This window comes from Sphaerodactylus townsendi, linkage group LG01, assembly GCF_021028975.2.
Source record: "Sphaerodactylus townsendi isolate TG3544 linkage group LG01, MPM_Stown_v2.3, whole genome shotgun sequence".
Classification (NCBI taxonomy): Eukaryota; Metazoa; Chordata; class Lepidosauria; order Squamata; family Sphaerodactylidae; genus Sphaerodactylus; species Sphaerodactylus townsendi.
Genome location: NC_059425.1, coordinates 167,687,026 through 167,707,227, shown reverse-complemented (window position 1 = coordinate 167,707,227; position 20,202 = coordinate 167,687,026).

Below are 20,202 nucleotides of genomic sequence, written 5' to 3'. Positions count from 1 at the left end.
TGCCCATCAAAGGTTTTGTGCTTTTTAGTTGGAATTGTTTTTTAAAAAAACAATTATTTATATCACAAACAATAAGAATATCAGTTCCCATTGTACAGAAATGTTATCAAATAATAATTCAGTAGTAAAACAATATCTAAGATATTGCATTTTAAAAAATAAGGAAAGGGTATATATATATATAATAAAATTAATAAAAATAGGGGAAGGGAAAGGAATACAAATAAAAGAAAAAAATAAAATGAGAAAAAAAGGAAAATGATGATGAATAATATAAAAAAGTAATTCAGCTTGTTACACAGATGTTGATATTTAAAGTTTTGCGAGCTTAGTTGGAATTGTTTGGACCTCTTCAGCCCCTGTAGTGTTGGGGAGTGGGTGGAGAGGTTGGAGTACATTGCTAGTGTTGGCTGTGTTCTGAGACAATAAATTGAATTTTGCTTAAGGCCTAGTGACCCTTAATTCTTCCTCCTACCGGATGTAGCACTTCATCAAAATCTCATCACTGACTGTGCTGTTTTGTTATCAGCAGGATCCCAAATTACCCCCTCCCCCCGAAAAATCCTTCTCTTTCTGTGCTTCAGCACCATCACTGTGCTGCAATGCTGGAATAACAAACACTGGAATACATTGCAGGAGTTTTGCAACAAATTCAGTCCCATTTCCAACTTACAGAATTAGCAGACTTCATTGCTATCATGTCACCACTCATTAGCCCTGCCCTTTCCCAGTTGCTTTAGGGGGGTGGCAGTGAACTACATTTGTGTAGGTACAGATTTTAAAAAAATGTTTATAGGGTGAAATGCTTCAATAAGCTTGAACTTCTGATTTTAATTTTACCTTTGGAAATCAGCCTGCTTCCCCTATCACAGCTATGCTAAAAAAGTGCATTGTTTTTCTTTTGTCAGTTATTTTGCTGCTCTCTGGATCCATTGCTTTAGCAAACTTTGTAGTGAAAAACATTTCCAAATATTTAAATACTCTCAGTTCTTTGCCATGGGATTCATCACTGTTTAAAATATCTTGCTGGTATAGATGGGTCTGTGACATGATCTTGTAAAGCAGTTCTTAAGAAATCCATAGATAAAGCTGTATGTGGTATTGAATTATCTACGAATGCAAAATTTGTATCACCTAAAACTTAATTTACTCTGCAAGCGTATCTTGTTTATAAAACTGCTTTTCCAACAGCGCAGTCCTAAATAGCATTCAAATTAGGGCTGTCACCACAGCTAATAACCTGCTAGAAAAAGTGGAGGGGCGGGGACAGGTTGCAGTTACACCATAGAGCAGTGGTGGCGAACCTTTGGCACTCCAGATGTTATGGACTACAATTCCCATCAGCCCCTGCCAGCATGGCCAATTGGCCAGCATGGTCCATAACATCTGGCATGCCAAAGGGTCGCCACCACGGCCATAGAGTTTGGGGCATATCCTAGAGCAGGGGTAGGGAACCTGCGGCTCTCCAGATGTTCAGGAACTACAATTCCCATCAGCCTCTGTCAGCATGGCCAATTGGCCATGCTGGTAGGGGCTGGTGGGAACTGTAGTTCCTGAACATCTGGAGAGCCGCAGGTTCCCTACCCCTGTCCTAGAGTGTTACTCTGATGGCACTTCCAGTTTTGCATGAAAAGTGATGTTTCATTTCAGTGTGATGCTTGCAAGCCTCCTTTCCCACAGTTTCTCCCCACTGGCCTGCAAAGTCGTGGTAGACAATGGGAGCAATTGCCAAGAGCTTTTCTTCTAGAACAAGAGATCTGGTCACCCCTACCCTGTTCCCCAAATATAAGATATCCCCTAAAAATAAGACATAGTAGAGGTTTTGCTGAAGTGCGAAATATAAGGCATCCCCCGAAAGTAAGACATAGCAAAGTTTTTGTTTGGAAGCATGCCCGACGAACAGAACACAGAAAAATAAGACATCCCCTGAAAATAAGACACAGCGCATCTTTGAGAGCAAAAATTAATATAAGACACTGTCTTATATTCGGGGAAACACGGTAGTTTACACCCTTCTAAGCCGATTATGTTCAGAAAGATATAACTCCAGCTAGGTTAGCAATGTAAAAGCATTATGTGCTGGTACAACAAATCTTAAAGTCAGGCTTGATAGTTACTTCAGATAGGAATGCATTTAGTTACAGATAGTATGGCTGTTGTTAATTTAACGTGGACTTAGAGAGATAAACACTCAAATCTGAAAAAGTTGTATAGCAAAGTTAATATACTATTGTGAGTTTTCTGGGATGTATGGCCTTGGTCTGATAGATTTTGCTCCTAAGGTTTATCCTGCATCTATGGCTGGCAGCTTCAAATGCATGTCACAATAGAATACAATAAGATGTGTTCATCTCCATGGCATAGTGTGGAATGATTGTATGATGGAGTATATGTTTTGTCCATCTCACGTAGGAGGGGGAGTGTGAGGTGCTTTTGGATATAACTTATGCAACTTATCCCTGAAATCAGGCTCCATCCCTGAAGACTGGAAGATGGCCAATGTCACACCAATCTTTAAGAAAGGATCTAGGGGGGACCCGGGAAATTACAGGCCAGTCAGTTTGACATCTGTTCCTGGTAAATTAGTAGAATCTATCATTAAAGATAAAATTATAAAACATGTAGAAAAGCAAGACCTGCTGAGAAAGAGTCAGCATGGCTTTTGCAGAGGCAAATCCTGTCTTACAAACTTACTAGAGTTCTTTGAGGGTATAAACAGGCATGTGGACAGGGGTGAACCGGTGGACATTGTCTACTTGGATTTCCAAAAGGCTTTTGACAAAGTTCCTCACCAGAGACTGTTGAGAAAACTCAGCAATGAAGGAATAAGAGGGGAAGTCCTCCTATGGATTAAAAACTGGTTGAGAAACAGGAAACAAAGAGTGGGTGTAAATGGGAAGTTCTCACAATGGAGAGATGTCGGGAGTGGTGTCCCCAAGGATCCGTTTTGGGACCAGTGCTCTTTAACCTATTCATAAATGACCTGGAAGTAGGGGTGGGTAGCGTGGTGGCCAAGTTTGCAGATGATACCAAATTATGTAGGGTGGTGAGAACCACAAAGGATTGCGAAGAGCTCCAAGCGGACCTTGATAAATTAGGTGAGTGGGCTCAGAAATGGCAAATGCAGTTCAATGTAGCAAAATGTAAGGTGATGCACATAGGGGCAAAAAATCCAAACTTCACATTAACACAGCTACAGGGGTCAGTGCGCTATCAGTCACAGACCAGGAAAAGGGATTTAGGCGTCTTAGTTGATAGTTCCATGGGAATGTCAACTCAGTGCAACAAGTGTTTTGTGAAAAAAAAGGCAAACTCTATGCTGGGGATCATTAAGAAAAGGAATTCGATAATAAAACTGCAAAAGATTGTGGATGCCCTCCTTTTATATAAAGCAGTGAGCAAAAGCTGTACCGCGTGACTTGGAGTACTCGTGTCCCAGTTCTTGAGTCGCCGCGATCTCAAAAAAAGGGATATTGAGGAGATAGAAAAAGTGCAGAGAAGGGGGGGGCAACAACAAGGATGTGGGATTGAGGGACTGGAGGCACTCCTTCCTATGAGGAGAGGCTGCAGCGTTTGGGACTTCTTTAGTTTGGAGAGGAGGCGCTGAGGGGGGATATGCGATTGAAGTCTACAAAAAATTCATGCATGGGGTAGAAAATGTTGACAGAGAGAAATTTTCTCTCTCTTTCTCACAATATACTTACTAGAACCAGGAAAAGGCATTCATTGAAAAATGCTGGGTGGGGAAGAATTAGGACTAATAAAAGGAAACACTTCTTCACGCAACGTGGTGGATTGGTGTTTTTCTGGAATATGCTGCCTTGCAGGAGGTGGTGGATAGCCCACTCAACCTGGATGAAAAGCTCTTAAAAGGGCTCTTCTGACAGATTGCGATATGGAGGAGAAGTCGTGATTTATGGCTGCACCAATCTTGATCCTCTTTGATCTGAGATTGCAAATGCCTTTAACAGACCAGGTGGATCCGGGAGCAACTTAGCCGCTTGAGAAGGCCATTAAGCGCTCCACATCCTACATGTGAGCTCCCAAAGGCACCTGGTGGGCCACTGCGAGTAGCAGAGAGCTGGACTAGATGGACTTTGGTCTGATCCAGCTGGCTTGTTCTTATGTTCTTATGTTCTTAACTTGGCAGGATGAATCTTCTGGGTGACTTTGGGCTAGTAACCAGAGGCGTACCAGGAGAAAATGGTGCCCAGGGCAATACCACACATGCCCTACCCCCCACGCCCCACTTACAGTAGGCGCCTGGCCTGGCCGGGCTGCTTCCTCAGCCAGAGAAGGCAGCAGTCCCAGTCAGCGGCAGGGAGGGCACCAGGCGAGGGCGCCTCTCCGTAGAAGGGGTGTAATGGGTGATTTTTTTCAGCTTCATTGGGTTAGGGGGCCTAATTTTACAGGTTCTCAAAAGGGGTGTCTCCTTGTATCCAATGGAGTTTTCAGTTGTTTTCAAACCTCTGTCTGGAATGGAGTCTGCTGGAACCAGACCCCCTTTTTATGCTCTTTGGCCATGTACAGAAAAATATGAAAGAAATCCCGGCCAAAAAACACTTGCTGTAACTGGCCAAAAAGCATTGTTGTCCCTAAGCTAAAATACTATTGGCCATTCTAACTTTCTGTCTCCACTTCCACCCTGCCCTCTCTATAGGTTGTTGGAATCCACATATGATTGTAGCCTCCTTGCAAAAATTCAGTGCAAAATGCATACATCATTGGCAAAATAGGAAAACTCCAGTGAGCTCTCCTATTTGTCACTTCAAGAAGTTCCCCCCTCCTGTTGCCTTGGAAACCAGCCACAGGGCAGGGAATTTAAAGAGATATGGCTGGATATAATATTTTAAATACCTACCTAAATTAACTAGCAAGCTCTCACTAATGAAGTGTTCACTCTGGAAGAAATGTTCACAAAAGCATACAGGCAGTCTTCCCCCCCACCCCCTCACCCTGACAAAATACATTATGGCCCCTTCTAAGTGTGGTTTCCATTGTGAATTTAAGCCACTAGGTGGCAGGCAAATATGCTTTAAAATACTTGCAGGTGTATTAGGCTTTTTGATCAAGAATTTGATTACAAAATAACAAATTCCTTCACATAATTAATTAATCAGATAAAAGTGATTTGCAGTATTACAAATAATTCTAGATCCTGGATAAATATATGTTCCACTTCTCCAGAAACCTTTTTAAAAGGGCAGTTCCTGGATAAACTTCAAAATGTCATAGGCTTCAATCTTAAGCATACTTTCCTGAGAATAAGCCCTACTGAATAACTGTGATGTACTTCTGAGTAGAACTGCTTTGAATTGCTCCCCCAGGCTTTCAGCTGTTATGAAGGTAAAATGGAATGAGCCTGTGTACATAGATCCATAGAAGAACTGTGGGTAGAAATGTCATAGATAGATCACGGTATAGGTATGTTTTGAAAAGATTAAGATGCAAGTGTTGTTTCATAAAATACAGACAGAACTTCATTATATCCAGCAAGGCTCTACCCGAGAAATTTCCCCTTCTGAAAGCGAAATGCAAAGTGTTCACACAAAGTCTAAGTTACTACAGTCACATTACTGCGTTTGCATATCGACAAGCAAAAGTGCTACTCAGTCAGAGCATAATTGACTTAGAATTTTGAAGGGAAAATCTCCTCAGGGCATGTGTCAGTGGGAAGGCTTAAGGGTACCAGCAACCCTTCTTTTTTCATACCCTCCCTGTTGGCATTTGTTTGTTACATCCCCTTCACTTTTCTCACTTTGGCTGCTTTCTCTTTGGTTGTATTACTGATGCTATCTTAATTCCTGATTCTTTCCTTGGTACTGTGATTGCTCTCTGTTTTAACTAGTCTTTTGTTTGTCCCTTCCTGTCTTTCTGCCTCCTTCTCTCCCCACTTTCCTTCCCCTGTCTGTTGCTTTTCTTCTACCACCAACCGTCCATTGTATCGCTACCATAGTCCGCTGCACATCCTCAGTCCTTGCGTTCTATTGCATTGTTGCCTCAATACCTTTTTCCTGAGCACTTTCCTTTTGCTGGAGATCATTCCTCCTTGTTGTGGAGACCCCAAACCCAGTCCCTAAGCAGTCCTTAGCACTCCTACCTCTCTTGGGCACTTTCTGAGACCTTCAAAATGATAACTATTCTCCATCCCACCATTTAAGATTTGTGTCACAAGTCCTGTTGTCTATGCCTTGACCATCAGAGGTGAGCAAGGTGGCAAGGTTTTTTTCCGTACTGGCACCCAACGGGTGATGGATTGACTCTGTAATCGAAGTCATAGCCCTCAGTTTGCAAGACCTGTTAACAACAGGATGTCTTGGAGGACATTGATCCATAGGGGTTGCCATGAGTCAGAAGCAAATTGATGGCACTTAACACACACACACCTCACATATGGAATGCGTTTCTCTTTCAGCATTGCCTGGTGCCTATGTTGCTTCCTTTTAGGTGCCAGGCCAAAACAGTGCTGCTCACCCAGGCTTCTAATTAGCAGGTTAATCTTCTAATGCTACTGTAGTTTGGAAACATATTTTAAGCAGTCATTAGTGTGTTTTTGTGAGAGTTGGGCATAAATTGAGGTTACCGGGTATGGACTGGGAAATACCCAAAGATTTATGGGGTGGATCCTGAGGAGGGTTTGGGGGAGGGGAGGAACTTTAATAGAGTATAACGCCATAGAATCCACCTTCTAAAGTAGCTATTTTTCACAGGGAAACTGATCTCTGTCACCTGGATATAACTTGTAATAGCAGGAGATGTCTAGTCACTACCTGGAGGTTGGCAAAACCCTATTGTAAATATATATGTGTGTGTGTGGGGGGGGGGGGGTTCTTAGGATAAACAAGGGCAGAGTCACATCTTGCTGAAAGTCTAAAAAAGCTCCAGTGCAACGATTGCATTTCAGCAGATTGCAGAATAAGTTATGCTGAAGTGATTATTCCAGGTATAAAACTCCACTGTTTACAATTCGGTACCAACAAAAAAACAGACTGTAAGGACTTTTGATTGTAGAAAACTGGTCTGTCTTTTACATTTTTGTGAAGTCTAGAACTGTAGGGCAGCATGTTAATCATTATATTTATCTTGTTAAATATTGTTCGTTTATCCTCTGTTTATAAACAGAATAGGTGACCTAGAACTGCCTCTTTTTTGACATTTTCTATTGGTCAAGAATGTTGCAGATGAAATCACAGTGTAAACAGAAGCAGTGGTCATACATTAGCTGCCCTGGAGTTCCTGGTTTAGATGTTGGGTGAAAATGTTCACAGGAAATCTTTAAATACACATTGACTGAGAAACGGCTTACTTGATGTTCAAACCTGTTACTCCAATACAAGCATGTGCATACATTCATGGACATGCATAACCTGGAGCAGCAGGGGCGTAGTGGTTAAGAGCAGGTGCATTCTAATCTGGAGGAACCGGGTTTGATTCCTCGCTCTGCCACTTGAGCTGTGGAGGCTTATCTGGGGAATTTAGATTAGCCGGTGCACTCCCACACACGCCAGCAGGGTGACCTTGGGCTAGTCACAGCTTTTCAGAGGTCTCTCAGCCCCACCCACCTCACAGGGTGCTTGTTGTGAGGGGGGAAGGGCAAGGAGATTGTAAGCCCCTTTGAGTCTCCTACAGGAGAGAAAGGGGGGATATAAATCCAAACTCTACTCTTCTTCTTCTATGTATATGTAACCTCAGCTTGTGGGTTCTGTGGGGGAGTACTTGGAATGAGTTGCAACAACAATTTTTAAACAACAATATGGTTTACTTTTCTTTACAATTTACACTTTGAAAACCATCAACATTTAACGTTACAATTCAAGGTCCTGTTCAGGTTTGCATTTCAAGTCCTTATATTTACAGTCTACTGATATTGCCAAGTCCAAATCTTCTTTGCAAGTTGGCTGGCTCCTGAAGACTCCAAGGGCTTGATGAACAGGTTGCAACATGATGAAGGTTTCCAGGAGAACTCTCACCCATTACAACCACAAAAGAAAACCCTTAACAAGGTGTTAAGGGCTTATAGAAATCAAGGTCCAAGTCTGGTAGCCTTGCTTCTTCTGCAAAAGAGCTCTTGCAGCCTCTCTGCTGCTCCGAGTCTCCACCCCTTACTGGGTCAACCCATTCTGGGCCAACCCATTCTGGGCATGGGGGTTACATTCTCCCCCACTAAAATTCTGTCGTCCCGACAGTAATTGCAATGCAACTTTTGAAATCATTGCACAATGATTTCCCCAGAGATTCCTGTACTTGGAGGAACCACATTTGGTGCATCTGAATGCAGAACATTGTCTTTCCCTTGCAAGGATTTCCAACTGTTCCAAACTTAGCTGCACTGGAAGTTTGCAAAACTCTTTACAGCAATTGTTGCAATTCAGCCAAGCAGTTTTGCAGAAGGGATGGGGGATTGCAACTGGAATCCCTTCCTTCATGCAACTTCCAAACAGTGTTTCAAATTAACACAGCAACATCTCTTGAACTTACATAACAAAACAGTTTTATGGGGATCAAACCCCAACTTGCTGCAAACTTCCATTGCAAGCAATTTATATTTGCAATCTCACTTCCAAGCCCCACGTTGGGCGCCATTTGAAACCTCAGCTTGTGGGTTCTGTGGGGCAGTACTTGGAATGAGTTGCAACAACAATTTTTAAACAACAATATGGTTTACTTTTCTTTACAATTTACACTTTGAAAACCATCAACATTTAACGTTACAATTCAAGGTCCTGTTCAGGTTTGCATTTCAAGTCCTTATATTTACAGTCTACTGATATTGCCAAGTCCAAATCTTCTTTGCAAGTTGGCTGGCTCCTGAAGACTCCAAGGGCTTGATGAACAGGTTGCAACATGATGAAGGTTTCCAGGAGAACTCTCACCCATTACAACCACAAAAGAAAACCCTTAACAAGGTGTTAAGGGCTTATAGAAATCAAGGTCCAAGTCTGGTAGCCTTGCTTCTTCTGCAAAAGAGCTCTTGCAGCCTCTCTGCTGCTCCGAGTCTCCACCCCCTTACTGGGTCAACCCATTCTGGGCCAACCCATTCTGGGCATGGGGGTTACATATACATGGGGTTTTCTCCATTTTTATGTATATCCTTATCCCTTTATATAAGAGCATGAGATTACTCTTCATTCCAGCTTTTGCTTAGATAACAGTTTTGAGGGTATAGATCTGAATCTTCTTTATAGCAACCACATTGTGGAATGCACTTTCCTGCATCCCTTCCTGATGTTGCGCAACATTTGTATTTTAGAAGATATTTCCTTCTGTACAACTTGATTTTGAATATCATTTTAACAATCTATTTATGCGATCTGATTTCAGACATCACAATGAACCATAATTTGATCAAAGTGTGATGCAATCAAATCCCAGTCCATTGTGATATCCAGTTGGTATCAAGCCAGCATTTGGAACTGGTTAGTTAACCGGAAGTAGTATTAGGTGAGGTTTGTTGTGATGTCTGAATTGACAATGCAGATTTCCTTGGGTAATACCTCTTTTTGCAACTAACTGCCTGACCATAGGTATGACAGTATAAAAAGAAAGAGGAAAAGTTGGGGAAAGAGGCACAAAGTGAAATTATTGTGTTTTGCATAAACTAGAATGTGTTACTCACGTCTGATAGAGCAGAAGAGAACTTTGGAACCCTGCTGGATTAGAACAAGGGTCCATTTAGACCATCATCCTATTTTATACAGTGGTCAACTAGTGGTTGTGAAGGGCCAACAGACAGGGCAGGGATAGAGTCCAAGGTCATTATACTGATGCTGCTTAGCACAGGTTTCACAGATTTACTGCCTCAGCATGTGGAGGTGCCCTGTAGTCACTACTGCTGGCAGCCACTGATAGACCTATCTTCTATGAATCTGCCTAATTCCCTCTTAAAGCCCTCGGTGCTCATGGCCATCACTAAGTATTCAGGCAGTAAATTGCATAATGTAATTACTTGTTGAGTAAAGAAGTGCTTCCTTTTGTCCATCCTGAATCTGTTACCCACCAGCTTCATAGGATGCTTTTGGGTTCTGATATTATGAAGAAAAGGAAAAGTTATCTTTATCTCCCTTCTCTTTCCCATGAATAATTTCATAATTCGACCCAAAGAGTATTGCACAAACCACCATCTAAACAAACAATTTTTAAAAATTTAAATGTAGCCCTTGTCTTACAGATAGATTTGTGTTATTTTAGAGACGAGAAGTTTCTTTGCATGTTCCTGGTTTTAATCCTTATTTTACTGATTTCAATTTTGCAGGCTTATTTTGCGGACCGTATTTGGCCAAGAATAAGACTGTATGCATTATATCCTCATGAGTCCACTGGCCCTTGTCCCACCTCCTGTATATATTTGTCATTATGAATTTAGGGTCTCTAAGCATGGTGCTATTGGAGGATTCCCGCTGGAACAGAAAAACCCTGCGCACATACAAAACTGCATCCTTCCTGAGTTAAGACAAAGAGCCCCATCCAAAGCGGTGGGGTGAAATCGGCTTTTGGGCTGGTGCAGTGCTATGCCAGCAGATCCGCTCTCCCTGGGGCACTTAACCCGATGATGGGGCAATCCTGCTGGTGTGCACCTGCCACCGCCCCTGGCACTGGAATGCATGCTGGATGCTGTGCCAGTGTCCCAGTGCCACTGCTGCCAGTGTAGAAGGGGCAGAGCAGGGGTTCCCTCCTGACTTTTGCTGGGATTATGCCAGCAGGCCACAGTCCAGACTTCAGCCAGGCTTTTGACTGGCACAAGGCCATTGCAACCCATTGAGACTTCACAGCGGCAGGGAGGTTGTCGCACTTTGCCACTGGGAAGCCTCTTTGAGGGCGGCAGTGATAATGAAACATGGAAAACTCAGATTGACTGAGCAGTTCTCCCCCACCTGTAATGCACATTATCCTAAAATGCATTTGATCAAGATATATACCGGTGACTTGGGTATCCATTGCGGGATAGAAGTTGCCAGAATTTCACATTACTTAATCCAAAATTTTCACCATTAGATGTCTTTCAATCATAACATGTTACAGAATAAGCCAGCCTTTAACCTTCCGAAATGTTTGTTAAATCAAAGAGATTTTAAAAACCTCAATAAATTACCTTCTGGGTGGGCATTTATAACTTGTAACCCGTGAAGTCTCATGCAGTTTGCCAGTTGTGTGTCTGCCTAGCAAGGATGCTTAACAGACCTATTTGTATACTCTGCAGTTCTGGGGAAAAAGTGATTATACACCTTGCAAGCCGCCGAACTTTATGTTGAGTTTAATTTGGTTTGGTGAGTTTTGGGTTGTGGCAGGCCTTTTCAGATTTGTCCGCGTGGGCTAGTCACAGTTCTCTCAGAACTCTCTCAGCCCCACCTACCTCACAAGGTACCTGTTGTGGGAGAGGAAGGGAAAGGAGTTTATAAGCCACTTTGGGATGCCTTACAGTTGGGGCAAGTGGGATATAAATCCAAACTCTTCTTCTGAAATGGGCTTCAAATTAGCCCATCTTTGGCTGGATCAAGAACTCATTTGTTAGAGAATAATTACTCCCGCCACTCTCCCAGACTCACACACCATACCATCGCAAAGTCAAATTCTAACTTTTAAACTGCATTGCTTTCTGGTAGTTTATTGGAGAGAGGTGTGTTTCTTGACAAATGGCCACCTTGGCTAAATAGGGCATGATGACTTTGTCAAACTGAACTTTTTGCTGAATAGGTCAGTGTGCTTTGGGATGTGGCATTATCTGTTGGACACAGGCCTAAAATGTTTACACTGCAAACTGGTACATGGTTTTGTTAAACCATTATGCAAGATATGGGACTATTTAGATGTAGGTGATAAACCTCTTTGGCCATAAAAATCATTGGCACTCTTCAGGAAAACAGTAAATTAAAGCAACATGGCTTAACTTATAAATTGCATCACAGTAAGGGAAATTCTGCCATGAGCTACCAGTTATCTAGATCCTTTTTTGACTAACGCCAGATCCAGATTTTTTTACTAACGCCATACTTACCTGGCAGGGGAGACGCCATGATCCTATAAATTCACTGTAGTAGATGCTAAAAACAGGGCAAGAATATTATTATTATTATTATTATTATTATTATTATTATTATTATTATTATTATTATTATTATTATTATTATTTATTAGATTTCGTAGACCGCCTCATCCCCAAAGGGCTCTAGGTGGTTCACAACACAATAAAGACCAATAAATTACTTAAAAATATCTAAAAACATTTAAGGTTCAATATGCAGCATATCAATTCCAATAATAACAGTCTAACCCATATTGGTGGCACACGGTCTTAAGGCCGGTCTTAAGGCTGGGAGGGGCTGGCAGTGCCCAAAGATGAAACCAGTGTGGGTACTGCCAGAGATGACAAACCATGGCAAGGCCTCATAAGGGGGCAGTCAACTCGGCAATCCAGTTCCTCAAAATCGGCAAAAGCCCGTGGAAATTTCCAGCTCAGTCTTACAGTCCCTGTGGAATGAATATTACTTTATATGCTTTAGATGTTCTGCTGATACAAGGTAGAAGATGGGTGATCTTCTGATCAGTTCTCCTGGCCATCTTGGACTTTGTGTCTCCAAGTGTTCTCCAACTCCTGGGCCCTTTCTGCTTGGGCGGTAAAGAGCGCACCAGAGACGCTAAAAACAGTGTCCCTCGGGAAGGGTTCGCACGGTCGCCGCCTCATCGCAGCAGCACCGGCCTCGCAACCCCCAAGCAGCACGAAGACGCTGCTTCCAAACCTCGCTCCCTGAGCGAGGTTTTTCGGAAGCAGCGTCTTCCAACCGCTGCCGTGCAAACTGTAGCGGCTGGAAGGTTTACCTCTTCCCAAACGCTCATGCCGTCCCCTCTGGCCTTCCTGAAGCGCAGGTCATCAACAATAACAAAGACCATTAGGGACCAAGCCCCTGCCCTGCTACTCCAGACCTTCGTCGCGCCAGTGGTAGGGGTGTGTGTTTCCTGGCCTGTGCGTCGCGCCAGATGGGACGATAAGGCGTTCAGAGACGGCGCAGCCTCTGCGCAGGCTGCGCCGTCTTCCCCACCCCTACCGGGACCATCTGTGCAAATGGTCCCAGGGGTGTGTGCATCGGCGTCGTTTATGCTGACGCACCCCTGCAGCGTGGCCGTGCGGAAACGGCCCTGGTTTTGCCTCTTCACAGTTCACAGTGGGATGCTAAGAAAAGGTGGAAGTGGAAGGGAAAATATATAGGACCCCACCCATAACTAACCACTCTCCAAAATTGCCAGTTTCAAATGCATCTTGCCTTGGGTGCAGCATGCCATTTTCTATGGGGAGCCAGTGTGATGCAGCGGTTATGATCTGAAATCCTGACCAAATGTCTGAAATCCTAACTAAATGTTAATCTTCCACAGAGATAGATTACTGTTATTGCGGAAATGTTATTTGCGCAAGTAGAACAAGATTTGTGAACAGCAGAAATAATGTTTGAAGCTTCTACCCCCCCTGAACATTACCATTTTTTCTCCAAGAAATTTTTTATCAAGAAGCTAATTCTCTTGTTAAAACTACATATTCATGCTTGACACAATGGATGAAATTTCTTTCCTCTCCAAAGTAATGTCACCCAGTTTTATGTATATCATATCAGTATATGAGTTCCTTGTTGTGCCTATTAGATTTGTGCTTAACAATGGACAATATCCTCTTTGTTATCCATTTACCTCTTTCAGGGAGGGGTTTATTTTAATATTATCAGAAAAATCCTCAATGCTAGTATATATTCTGAATCTCAGGTTGCTGGTAACATGTAGTGTTTAATGCAAAGTATGTGAGCCATACTGAAAAATATACAAATGTTTGGACTTTATACTATATGCCTGTGGAATTTTTTAAAGATAACATTTTAAAGTTAAGATTTCTGAGACATCTGTGGAAGCAGTTTGCTAAAGGAGCGGCTGCAACTTACCGCAGCCGCCATTGCTGGCGTGGCTGCCCCCTCCCCAGCCTCGCAAGCTCCCAATGACTCGTGAGGCTTTGCCCTGCCTGCTGCAGGCAGCAGGGCAGGGGATGATGATGTCAGGTCTCCCTGACGCCATCGGGGAAGGCCGGGCCGGGCGGCCTACATAAGGCCAAGCCTGGCCTCTTACCTCCTCTCTCTGCTAAGCAATATCTCTTAGACTCTCTTATGAAGGGTCATCTTATCCCATTTGGTTGCTGCTAATCCCACAGCAAAAGGAGAACATCTGAAGTCAGAAACAATGAAGTTTGTTGTTCTGTCATGATAAGTAATCCAACAGGTAATTCCAGGCCCCTTGAGAAGTGCATTGTCTGTGTCGTTTCTAGTTATGATGCAACTGCACTTCATATGTTTAGTAGGTTATAACCTTTTTCAGTTGTTATGTTTGACCACACATACAGTGTGGGGAAGGTTGCCTGCTCTGGGTGGGGATTTTGGGGGTGGAGCCTGGGGAAGGGAAACTCCTCAGCAGGGTATAATGCCATTGAGTCTACTGTCTAAAACAGGGATCTGCAACCTGTGGTTCTCCAGATGTTCATGGACTACAATTCCCATCAGCTCCTGCCAGCATGGCCAATTGGGAATTGTAGTCCATGAACATCTGGAGAGCCACAGGTTGCAGACCCCTGGTCTAAAACAGCCATTTTCTCCAGGGGAACTGATCTCTGCTGTCTGGAGATCAGTTGTAATGGTGGGAGATCTCCAGGCCCCACCTGCAGGTTGGCAACCCTACATATGAGGAAAACCTACACTTATATTCAGCCTCAGTATACAGGTTCCTATGCAAGCATTGCTCCTGTAAGAGAAAATGAGGGTCAGTCCTATCAGATTGCACCTGGTTATTCCCCCATGCGCATAGAATCATAGAGTTGGAAGAGACTCCAAGGGCCATCACGTCCAACGCCTTGCAGTGCAGGAACACATAATTGAAGCTCTCCTGACAGATGGCCATCCAGCCTCTCTTTAAAAACCTCCAAAGAAGGAGACTCCATCACACTCCGAGGTAGTGCATTCCACTGTCGAACAGCCCTGACAGTCAGGAAGTTTTTTCTTGATGTTTAGATAGAATCTCAAATGTAATGACAAAAAAGGGCTAGACTTATTCCAACTTGGAAGCAACTGTAGAATTAGCAACAATCAGATCAATAATACTCCAGAAAGAGGAATTAACAACTGTAAAACAAACGTTCCTCGTTTAACTTGACGTATCATGTGGAGAAATAATTGTCTAAATAGTTGGTGTGTTTTTCTTAAAAACAAAAGGCTATATTTTCCAAACTATTTCTGGTTATTCTGTAATGGGCACCCCATCAACTTGTTTGTTTTGTTCCCATGATCTAAGGTTAAACTCCATGAGCAATTAAGTGCCTTGCAGCTAAAATAACGATATGGGGATTGCCAAACAAGTCAATTTCTTGTGACACAAGGGTCGGCCAATCATTTGAACAGGAAAAAAACGAAGTGTGTAACTTAGAGGTAAACTTTACAAAACAATCAGGAAAATGTAGGTTAAGGGATCAGGGCTCCAATCTCCATCAGAACTTTATTTGTGCAGTGATTTTTTTTTTCTCTGATCAGGAGCATATTTAGAATCCAGCTTGTATTTCCTGCCATATTTTCACCAAAGCCAAATTTACTGAAAAGGCTATTGCGGAATTCTAAGACTGGAATGGAAAAGACTGAAAACAAGCTGCTTAATTAGTGGGATATACAATTTTATAACAATGTATTTTATGCATGATACATTTTGAGTATCTGAATGGATGAGTAACAATATTGTCCTTGTCTTAAAAAATAAAAATAGGCTCTAAGATTGTTGAAATGGTCTCAGGATAAATTAAGATTTCAGACATTTACATTTCTCATATAGAACTGAATTAGAAGATTTTTTTAAATACCCCTATATGCAAAAATGTGTAACGCAAAATTATTGCTGAGTGTTTGGTATACTTGATTTGTGGTGGTTGGCCACATTGTTCGGCTTCACGTGATGGAAACTTCTGTTCACATCATCCTCTCCCTCTCATATGCTGTGATTTGATTAGTTAGTTCTGCTGTAGCACAAGCCATAGCCTGCTGTGACATATGAACCAGTAAACTAGGGTTTGCACTTCCCATCCCAATCAGGATTGCAAACCAGCATCAAACTATAGCTTGCATTCCTGGTTTGGAAAGCAAACTTAAGCCATAATTTGGAGGTTTGTATCTAACAGCAAATTATGGTTTACACTGAACAGGAAGTAACTAATGGAACTATAGCGTTTGGGAGAAGTAGGTTTGCCAGCTGGCACCCTGAGGGAAACAAGGAGGAGAGTGGAAGGCAGGGTTGCCAGGCGTGGCAACCAGCAAGAGACTGGGGTTGGGGCATAGGAGGTAGCTATTGCCAATGACATAATGCCATTTCTAGGTAGTGAGCGCAGATGCTTCCAGGTAGGGTCACTAGCCTCCAGCATTTAGCTGGAGATCTCCCACTATTACAACTGATCTCCAAGCCACTTTGGAAGATGAGCTCTATAACATTGTACCCCATTGAGTCCCCTCTCCAAACCCCACCCCCTCGGGCTCCACCTTTGAAATCACCAGGTATTTCCCAACCCAGAGCTAGCAACTTCCTACTTCCATAAAACCCCTGGAAGTGATGTCACACTTTCCTAGGAAATGTATAAAAACTATGGTAAAAAAGAAGAGGCAGGGATGGAGGCCTAGGAACTCAAGGGAGAGGGAGTGAGTAAACAGAAACCCTTTTTATGTTGCTCCAAACCAGGGATTAGTATCATGTCTGAACTAACCCACAGATCAGCCATTTCCTGAAATATTAAAAATCCCAGTTTTAAAAGTCCAGCTTAATTTCATTTTCACAATGCAAGCTGCCAGGAATAGAAATGTGAACTTCTATTTAGGTCGATAGCAAAAACCCTGCTTAAATTATACATTCAAATGGATTGAAATAGCCTAATTGCATGCAAAATTGCATTCAAGGGGGCCCTGAAATCTCCAGCAGTTTTGTTATTGTCTAGTAAGGTGTGCTTAAATGTGTGTGGAGGGGGGGGAGGCAGAGGTGGGATCCAGCGGGTTCTCACAGGTTCCCGAGAGTAGGTTACTAATTATTTGTGAGTGCTGACAGGGGCTTACTAATTGGTGATTTTGCCACGTGATTTTTGCCTTAATTACGTCCCTCCTCTCAGCAGTAGCACGCTGAACTTGATGCAGTCTAGCAGGAGGTGCACCGGCGTGCGTGGCAGCCTGTGCCTGCGTGCATTTGTTTCCCACCCAAGGACCGGCGCAGTGGCTGCATCCTTGCCACAGCCTCGGCCAGGAATGCCCCACCCCCAGAATGCCCAACCACGCCCCCGTCGTGCCCCGCCCAGTCCCATCGGCGCCACGCCACAGTTTGAATCCCACCACCATGGGAACCTGTTACTAAAATTTTTGGATCCCACCACTGGGGGGAGGGAAGGTGGAAAGGAATGTGAAGTGAGCTGGGGTTGGGGCTGATCTCATCCAAGAATGATATCTCAGGAATAGAAGGGCATTCTCCAGATTGTGTAGAGATCTAAGGCTTCAATAAATGTTTCTGATACAAATCCATCTGGAAGAAGCGTGCCCGCCCCATGCAACAGCTTGAGATATTTGAAGGCCTTAGCCATGCTGACTTTACATTTATTTATCAGTATTATGTGTGTGAGTTAAAACTGTTGTCAGTACTGAACCCAGCTGAGACTGAAACCAGCATCTGCCTGCCCGGCCTGTTTTTGTCTGTCCTTATCGAGGAAGTTATAAAGACGCTGCTTTATCTGAAGTCTGTAGATTGCAGCAGAACAGCAAGAAACACTTTGCCTTAGTTTATTATAAAGACCGAGGATCCCCACTTAAGACTTTGCACCAACATATTTGTTGGCTGCAACCTTTGCCCAGTGTAATAAATATGTTTGCTGCGTGGCAGTGAGCTCACCGAGTTGGTAACAGAACAAAGACCATTTTAGAGTTAGTTAGCCATGCAAAAAAAAAAAAAAAAGCTTTCCGACAAGGAAGAAAATATGCATTTTCATTATTGGAGCTCTTGCTGAGTTCCCATGAAAAGTCCTGATAAGCCAGAATAAAAAGCTGTACTCATTTATGTCACTACCCAGTATTTTGGCCATAGCGATAGTACCATGTGTAGTACCACAAAGGTACAGACAGGTTCATTCTTTCTTCCTGTTGGTTTAGTCACAAAGTCATGTCCTTAGAAAGTGTATCATTCCCTATCTGTCTTGATTAACATCGCAAGTTTGATCGTACACGCTCCATAGGAGAAATGTTTTCACTCTGGGTAACTGGCAATCACTTTAGTTCTCACTGTCTGTGATTTTTGACCAGGAGTATCCTAAAATTGTGGGCATGTATTGTAAAACCAAAGCTCAATCTTAAAGCACACTAGGCAATAAAGTCCACGGAACAAAGTAGGAATTACTTCTGAGCAAATATGCTCAGGACTGCAGGGTGATCTTAAGCACATCTACTTCAGATTAAGTTCCACTGCAATCAGCAGACCGGCTTCTCAGTAAATACGGATGGTTGAGCTGCAGATAGTACCGTACCCTACTAATTTCTGTCCCCAAATCCCTACCCACTTGGCAGCCCCGGAGCATTTGAAATAAATCTGTCCTGTGCTTATTGCTGCGTTGTTGTTGATCCTTCTGAAGCCAGCCTTTATTAAAGCAGTCTGTTGTGGACTCATCAGAATTTGCAGGTGGCTATATTGGCCCAAAGCGCAATCCGTTTTATTGAGACCAGTGAAAAGGGCAGAAAATAGCGTGTAAGCTTTCAACTTTGAAACTCTTCAACCGTGTGGCTGTTAAAGTGAAATCTTCTGTCAGTTTTTCCTCACGTGCTGTGCCTCGTAGACTCATGGACGTGTGTGTTGTGGCTCTGGAGCACGAAGAAGGCCAAACACTGTCATAGGTTTTTTTAAAAAAAAAAATATGTAAATGTAACATTTCAGAATTAAGAAACGATCTTCGATGGCTGATAATTAAATGCTCCTCAGTTCAAATCACAATTGGATAGCAGAGTGCAAGCAGTAAGCTGAAAAATATTTGCTTTTTAACAAATGCTCAAAAATGTTCAAAATTGTATTACAAATAGTTTTGTCTGTGTACTCTTTCTCTCCTTTGCTGCTGTTGTTCCTGTCTCCCGCAGAATCCACCAGACAGAAAATAATTACTCATAAAAATCTTTGGTTGTCTCATTGGCTCTTTCCGCACATGCAGAATAATGCACTTTCAAACTGCTTTCAGTGCTCTTTGAAGCTGTGCGGAATGGCAAAATCCACTTTCAAACAGTTGTGAAAGTGGTTTGAAAATGCACTTTTTGCGTGTGCGGAAGGGGCCATTGAGGAGAGGGTGAATCAAACCTTCAATCATGTTCATGTTGAGTGTTCTAAATATTGTGTGTATTCTCTCACTGCTGCTTGGGAACGATAGATTGATCTAGTAAATTCTGAGCATGCACCAACTGGGGTTGAGCACAAATAATTGTGCTTGGTAAATTTTGGGTACAGGTTTTTAAAACCCAGAAATTTTTGGTAAGCAGCATTGGCGTACTGGTTTAGAGCAGGTGCATTCTAATCTGGAGGAACTGGGTTTGATTCCCCGCTCTGCCACCTGAGCTGTGGAGGCTTAACTGGGGAATTCAGATTAGCCGGTGCACTCCCACACACGCCAGCTGGTTGACCTTGGGCTAGTCACAGCTTCTCGGAGCTCTCTCAGCCCCACCCACCTCACAGGGTGTTTGTTGTGAGTGGGGAAGGGCAAGGAGATTGTAAGCCCCTTTGAGTCTCCTTAAAGGACAGAAAGGGGGGATATAAATCCAAACCCTCCTCCTCCTTCTTCTAGTAGAAGTTGTTCAGGAACTTAGAATCCACTATCAGCTCTACCAGCATGGCCAATTGGCCATGCTGACAGAGGCTGATGGGAATTGTAGTTCCTGAACATCTGGAGAGCCGCAGGTTCCCTACCCCTGTTCTAAAGCTAAATAAACCTTATACCCATTGTCAAAGGCTTTCACAGCCGGATTCAACTGGTTGTGGTCGGTTTTCCAGACTGTGTGGCCGCGGTCTGGTAGATCTTGTTCCTAAAAGCAAAACATTAGGAACAAGATCTACCAGACCACGGCCACTCAGCCGGAAAACCCACCACAATCACTTACACGCATTGGCTTTATTCAGCTTTTTACTGCTTTTTTTTTTTTT